The sequence below is a fragment of the Oreochromis niloticus genome, unplaced genomic scaffold (genome assembly GCF_001858045.2).
Source record: "Oreochromis niloticus isolate F11D_XX unplaced genomic scaffold, O_niloticus_UMD_NMBU tig00003659_pilon, whole genome shotgun sequence".
Lineage (NCBI taxonomy): Eukaryota > Metazoa > Chordata > Actinopteri > Cichliformes > Cichlidae > Oreochromis > Oreochromis niloticus.
Window position 1 is genome coordinate 65,262 of NW_020327919.1, and position 6,000 is coordinate 71,261.

The window sequence follows — 6,000 nt, forward strand, 5'->3', positions numbered from 1 at the left end:
ACCCTCCTTCTCTGGATCAAAAGCAGTTCAATGACATGAAAAGGTAAAGCTTACAGCACCTGGTATTCCCAGGCAGTCTACCATCCGAGTACTAACCAAGCCCAACCCTGCTTAGCTTCCGAGATCAGACGAGATCGGGCGTGCTCAGGGTGGTATGGCCGTAAGCTGCTGGCCACAGCACAAAGTGTCAATTTATGGAATCAAGTGGTGAGGTGGGCAGTACTTGAAGTTACGCGAACAACCCTCCAATTTAACTACAGTGTTAACGGTAACTGCATGCTTGCCTAATACCCTAACCCAAGGACTCAATTTATATTTAACCAGCAGCACAGGCCCTGGTGTGGTGTACATTGCCTCAGCCAGCAGCCCAGGCCCTGTTGGGAAATAGATGGCCTCAACCAGAGCCACAATACCTTGTGTGGTGTAGTTGGCCTCAGCCAGAGCCACTGGCCAAGTGTGTGGTGTAGTTGTCCTCAGCCAGCGGCACAGGCCGTGGTGTGGTGCAGGTTGCCTCAGCGGCAACTCAGGACGTGGTGTGGTCTAGGTGGCCTCAACCAGAGCCACAATCCCTGGTGTGGTGTAGTGTGCCTCAGCCAGCAGCACAGGTCCACAGCCAGAATCACAGGTCCTGGAGTAATTTAGATGACCTATGTAGCAGCCAGAAGGACCGGTGTGGTGCGGATGGCCTCAGCCATCAGCACAGGCCCTGGTGTGGTGCAGATGGAAGCCAGCCAGAAGCACAGACCCTGGTGTGGTGTAGATTGCCTCAGCCAGAGCCAGAAACCCTGGTGTGGTGTAGTTGTCTAAGGAGCCCCTGGTAGTATCTCGCAAGGAGCACAGGTCCTCTGTGATGTATGGCCTCAGCAGCAGCACAGGCCCTGGTGTGATGAATATGGCCTCAGACAGTAGCACAGGCCTGGTGTGGTGTAGGTGGCCTCAGGCAGAGCCACTGGCCATGTGTGGTGTAGTTGGCCTCAGCCAGCAGCACAGGCCCTGGTGTGGTGCAGGTTGCCTCAGCTGCAACGCAGGCCCCGGTGTGGTGTCGATGGCCTCACCCAGAGCCACAGGCCCTGGTGTGGTGTATTTGGCCTCAGCCTGCACCACAGGCCCTGGTGTAATTTAGATGACCTATGTTAGCAGCATATGCCCCGTTGTGTTGTGGATGGCCTCACCCGGCAGCACAAGACATTGCTGAAAAGCGCCAAAAGGAATGTCGTTAATGTGCCCTCATTAATGAGCAGCTGCTTTGGGTTTTTCAACACCCTCCTTCTCTGGATCAAAAGCAGTTCAATGACATGAAAAGGTAAAGCTTACAGCACCTGGTATTCCCAGGCAGTCTACCATCCGAGTACTAACCAAGCCCAACCCTGCTTAGCTTCCGAGATCAGACGAGATCGGGCGTGCTCAGGGTGGTATGGCCGTAAGCTGCTGGCCACAGCACAAAGTGTCAATTTATGGAATCAAGTGGTGAGGTGGGCAGTACTTGAAGTTACGCGAACAACCCTCCAATTTAACTACAGTGTTAACGGTAACTGCATGCTTGCCTAATACCCTAACCCAAGGACTCAATTTATATTTAACCAGCAGCACAGGCCCTGGTGTGGTGTACATTGCCTCAGCCAGCAGCCCAGGCCCTGTTGGGAAATAGATGGCCTCAACCAGAGCCACAATACCTTGTGTGGTGTAGTTGGCCTCAGCCAGAGCCACTGGCCAAGTGTGTGGTGTAGTTGTCCTCAGCCAGCGGCACAGGCCGTGGTGTGGTGCAGGTTGCCTCAGCGGCAACTCAGGACGTGGTGTGGTCTAGGTGGCCTCAACCAGAGCCACAATCCCTGGTGTGGTGTAGTGTGCCTCAGCCAGCAGCACAGGTCCACAGCCAGAATCACAGGTCCTGGAGTAATTTAGATGACCTATGTAGCAGCCAGAAGGACCGGTGTGGTGCGGATGGCCTCAGCCATCAGCACAGGCCCTGGTGTGGTGCAGATGGAACCAGCCAGAAGCACAGACCCTGGTGTGGTGTAGATTGCCTCAGCCAGAGCCAGAAACCCTGGTGTGGTGTAGTTGGTCTCGCAAGGAGCACAGGTCCTCTTGTGATGTGGATGGCCTCATCCAGCAGCACAGGCCCTGGTGTGATGAATATGGCCTCAGACAGTAGCACAGGCCTGGTGTGGTGTAGGTGGCCTCAGGCAGAGCCACTGGCAAGTGTGTGGTGTAGTTGGCCTCAGCCAGCAGCACAGGCCCTGGTGTGGTGCAGGTTGCCTCAGCTGCAACGCAGGCCCCGGTGTGGTGTCGATGGCCTCACCCAGAGCCACAGGCCCTGGTGTGGTGTATTTGGCCTCAGCCTGCACACAGGCCCTGGTGTAATTTAGATGACCTATGTTAGCAGCATATGCCCGTTGTGTTGTGGATGGCCTCACCCGGCAGCACAAGACATTGCTGAAAAGCGCCAAAAGGAATGTCGTTAATGTGCCCTCATTAATGAGCAGCTGCTTTGGGTTTTTCAACACCCTCCTTCTCTGGATCAAAAGCAGTTCAATGACATGAAAAGGTAAAGCTTACAGCACCTGGTATTCCCAGGCAGTCTACCATCCGAGTACTAACCAAGCCCAACCCTGCTTAGCTTCCGAGATCAGACGAGATCGGGCGTGCTCAGGGTGGTATGGCCGTAAGCTGCTGGCCACAGCACAAAGTGTCAATTTATGGAATCAAGTGGTGAGGTGGGCAGTACTTGAAGTTACGCGAACAACCCTCCAATTTAACTACAGTGTTAACGGTAACTGCATGCTTGCCTAATACCCTAACCCAAGGACTCAATTTATATTTAACCAGCAGCACAGGCCCTGGTGTGGTGTACATTGCCTCAGCCAGCAGCCCAGGCCCTGTTGGGAAATAGATGGCCTCAACCAGAGCCACAATACCTTGTGTGGTGTAGTTGGCCTCAGCCAGAGCCACTGGCCAAGTGTGTGGTGTAGTTGTCCTCAGCCAGCGGCACAGGCCGTGGTGTGGTGCAGGTTGCCTCAGCGGCAACTCAGGACGTGGTGTGGTCTAGGTGGCCTCAACCAGAGCCACAATCCCTGTGTGTGGTGTAGTGTGCCTCAGCCAGCAGCACAGGTCCACAGCCAGAATCACAGGTCCTGGAGTAATTTAGATGACCTATGTAGCAGCCAGAAGGACCGGTGTGGTGCGGATGGCCTCAGCCATCAGCACAGGCCCTGGTGTGGTGCAGATGGAAGCAGCCAGAAGCACAGACCCTGGTGTGGTGTAGTTGGTCTCGGCAAGGAGCACAGGTCCTCTTGTGATGTGGATGGCCTCATCCAGCAGCACAGGCCCTGGTGTTATGAATATGGCCTCAGACAGTAGCACAGGGCCTGGTGTGGTGTAGGTGGCCTCAGGCAGAGCCACTGGCCAAGTGTGTGGTGTAGTTGGCCTCAGCCAGCAGCACAGGCCCTGGTGTGGTGCAGGTTGCCTCAGCTGCAACGCAGGCCCCGGTGTGGTGTCGATGGCCTCACCCAGAGCCACAGGCCCTGGTGTGGTGTATTTGGCCTCAGCCTGCACCACAGGCCCTGGTGTAATTTAGATGACCTATGTTAGCAGCATATGCCCCGTTGTGTTGTGGATGGCCTCACCCGGCAGCACAAGACATTGCTGAAAAGCGCCAAAGGAATGTCGTTAATGTGCCCTCATTAATGAGCAGCTGCTTTGGGTTTTTCAACACCCTCCTTCTCTGGATCAAAAGCAGTTCAATGACATGAAAAGGTAAAGCTTACAGCACCTGGTATTCCCAGGCAGTCTACCATCCGAGTACTAACCAAGCCCAACCCTGCTTAGCTTCCGAGATCAGACGAGATCGGCGTGCTCAGGGTGGTATGGCCGTAAGCTGCTGGCCACAGCACAAAGTGTCAATTTATGGAATCAAGTGGTGAGGTGGGCAGTACTTGAAGTTACGCGAACAACCCTCCAATTTAACTACAGTGTTAACGGTAACTGCATGCTTGCCTAATACCCTAACCCAAGGACTCAATTTATATTTAACCAGCAGCACAGGCCCTGGTGTGGTGTACATTGCCTCAGCCAGCAGCCCAGGCCCTGTTGGGAAATAGATGGCCTCAACCAGAGCCACAATACCTTGTGTGGTGTAGTTGGCCTCAGCCAGAGCCACTGGCCAAGTGTGTGGTGTGGGATCCTCAGCCAGCGGCACAGGCGTGGTGTGGTGCAGGTTGCCTCAGCGGCAACTCAGGACGTGGTGTGGTCTAGGTGGCCTCAACCAGAGCCACAATCCCTGGTGTGGTGTAGTGTGCCTCAGCCAGCAGCACAGGTCCACAGCCAGAATCACAGGTCCTGGAGTAATTTAGATGACCTATGTAGCAGCCAGAAGGACCGGTGTGGTGCGGATGGCCTCAGCCATCAGCACAGGCCCTGGTGTGGTGCAGATGGCCTCAGCCATCAGCACAGGCCCTGGTGTGGTGCAGATGGAACCAGCCAGAAGCACAGACCCTGGTGTGGTGTAGATTGCCTCAGGTGGGATCCTCCAGAGCCAGAAACCCTGGTGTGGTGTAGTTGGTCTAGGCAAGGAGCACAGGTCCTCTTGTGATGTGGATGGCCTCATCCAGCAGGTGGGCCCTGGTGTGATGAATATGGCCTCAGACAGTAGCACAGGGCCTGGTGTGGGTGTATTTGCCTCAGCCTGCACCACAGGCCCTGGTGAATTTAGATGACCTATGTTAGCAGCATATGCCCGTTGTGTTGTGGATGGCCTCACCCGGCACACAAGACATTGCTGAAAAGCGCCAAAGGAATGTCGTTAATGTGCCCTCATTAATGAGCAGCTGCTTTGTGTTTTTCAACACCCTCCTTCTCTGGATCAAAAGCAGTTCAATGACATGAAAAGGTAAAGCTTACAGCACCTGGTATTCCCAGGCAGTCTACCATCCAAGTACTAACCAAGCCCAACCCTGCTTAGCTTCCGAGATCAGACGAGATCGGGCGTGCTCAGGGTGGTATGGCCGTAAGCTGCTGGCCACAGCACAAAGTGTCAATTTATGGAATCAAGTGTGAGGTGGGCAGTACTTGAAGTTACGCGAACAACCCTCCAATTTAACTACAGTGTTAACGTAACTGCATGCTTGCCTAATACCCTAACCCAAGGACTCAATTTATATTTAACCAGCACACAGGCCCTGGTGTGGTGTACATTGCCTCAGCCACAGCACCCAGGCCCTGTTGGGAAATAGATGGCCCAACCAGAGCCACAATACCTTGTGTGGTGTAGTGGCCTCAGCCAGAGCCACTGGCCAAGTGTGTGGTGTAGTTGTCCTCAGCCAGCGGCACAGGCCGTGGTGTGGTGCAGGTTGCCTCAGCGGCAACTCAGGACGTGGTGTGGTCTAGGTGGCCTCAACCAGAGCCACAATCCCTGGTGTGGTGTAGTGTGCCTCAGCCAGCAGCACAGGTCCACAGCCAGAATCACAGGCCTGGAGTAATTTAGATGACCTATGTAGCAGACAGAAGGACCGGTGTGGTGCGGATGGCCTCAGCCATCAGCACAGGCCCTGGTGTGGTGCAGATGGAAGCAGCCAGAAGCACAGACCCTGGTGTGGTGTAGTTGGTCTCGGCAAGGAGCACAGGTCTCTTGTGATGTGGATGGCCTCATCCAGCAGCACAGCCCTGGTGTTATGAATATGGCCTCAGACAGTAGCACAGGGCCTGGTGGGTGTAGGTGGCCTCAGCAGAGCCACTGGCCAAGTTGTGGTGTAGTTGGCCTCAGCCAGCAGCACAGGCCCTGGTGTGGTGCAGGTTCCTCAGCTGCAACGCAGGCCCCGGTGTGGTGTCGATGGCCTCACCCAGAGCCACAGCCCTGGTGGTGTATTTGGCCTCAGCCTGCACCACAGGCCCTGGTGTTATTAGATGACCTATGTTAGCAGCATATGCCCCGTTGTGTTGTGGATGGCCTCACCCGGCAGCACAAGACATTGCTGAAAAGCGCCAAAAGGAATGTCGTTAATGTGC

The 6,000-nt window shown here is 55.0% G+C and overlaps 5 non-coding genes across 5 annotated transcripts; all 5 read right to left on the bottom strand.

Moving 5' to 3' along the window:
- Positions 1–47: 47 nt before the first annotated feature.
- On the bottom strand, positions 48–166 carry LOC112845188 (5S ribosomal RNA). Its single transcript, XR_003217989.1, has one exon. It is a non-coding gene; the product is annotated as a 5S ribosomal RNA (ribosomal RNA).
- Positions 167–1,307: 1,141 nt separating this feature from the next.
- Positions 1,308–1,426, bottom strand: LOC112845189 (5S ribosomal RNA). Its single transcript, XR_003217990.1, has one exon. It is a non-coding gene; the product is annotated as a 5S ribosomal RNA (ribosomal RNA).
- Positions 1,427–2,549: 1,123 nt separating this feature from the next.
- LOC112845190 (5S ribosomal RNA) lies at positions 2,550–2,668 on the bottom strand. Its single transcript, XR_003217991.1, has one exon. It is a non-coding gene; the product is annotated as a 5S ribosomal RNA (ribosomal RNA).
- Positions 2,669–3,757: 1,089 nt separating this feature from the next.
- Positions 3,758–3,875, bottom strand: LOC112845202 (5S ribosomal RNA). Its single transcript, XR_003218002.1, has one exon. It is a non-coding gene; the product is annotated as a 5S ribosomal RNA (ribosomal RNA).
- Positions 3,876–4,889: 1,014 nt separating this feature from the next.
- Positions 4,890–5,008, bottom strand: LOC112845156 (5S ribosomal RNA). The gene has a single exon (XR_003217963.1). It is a non-coding gene; the product is annotated as a 5S ribosomal RNA (ribosomal RNA).
- Positions 5,009–6,000: the final 992 nt, after the last annotated feature.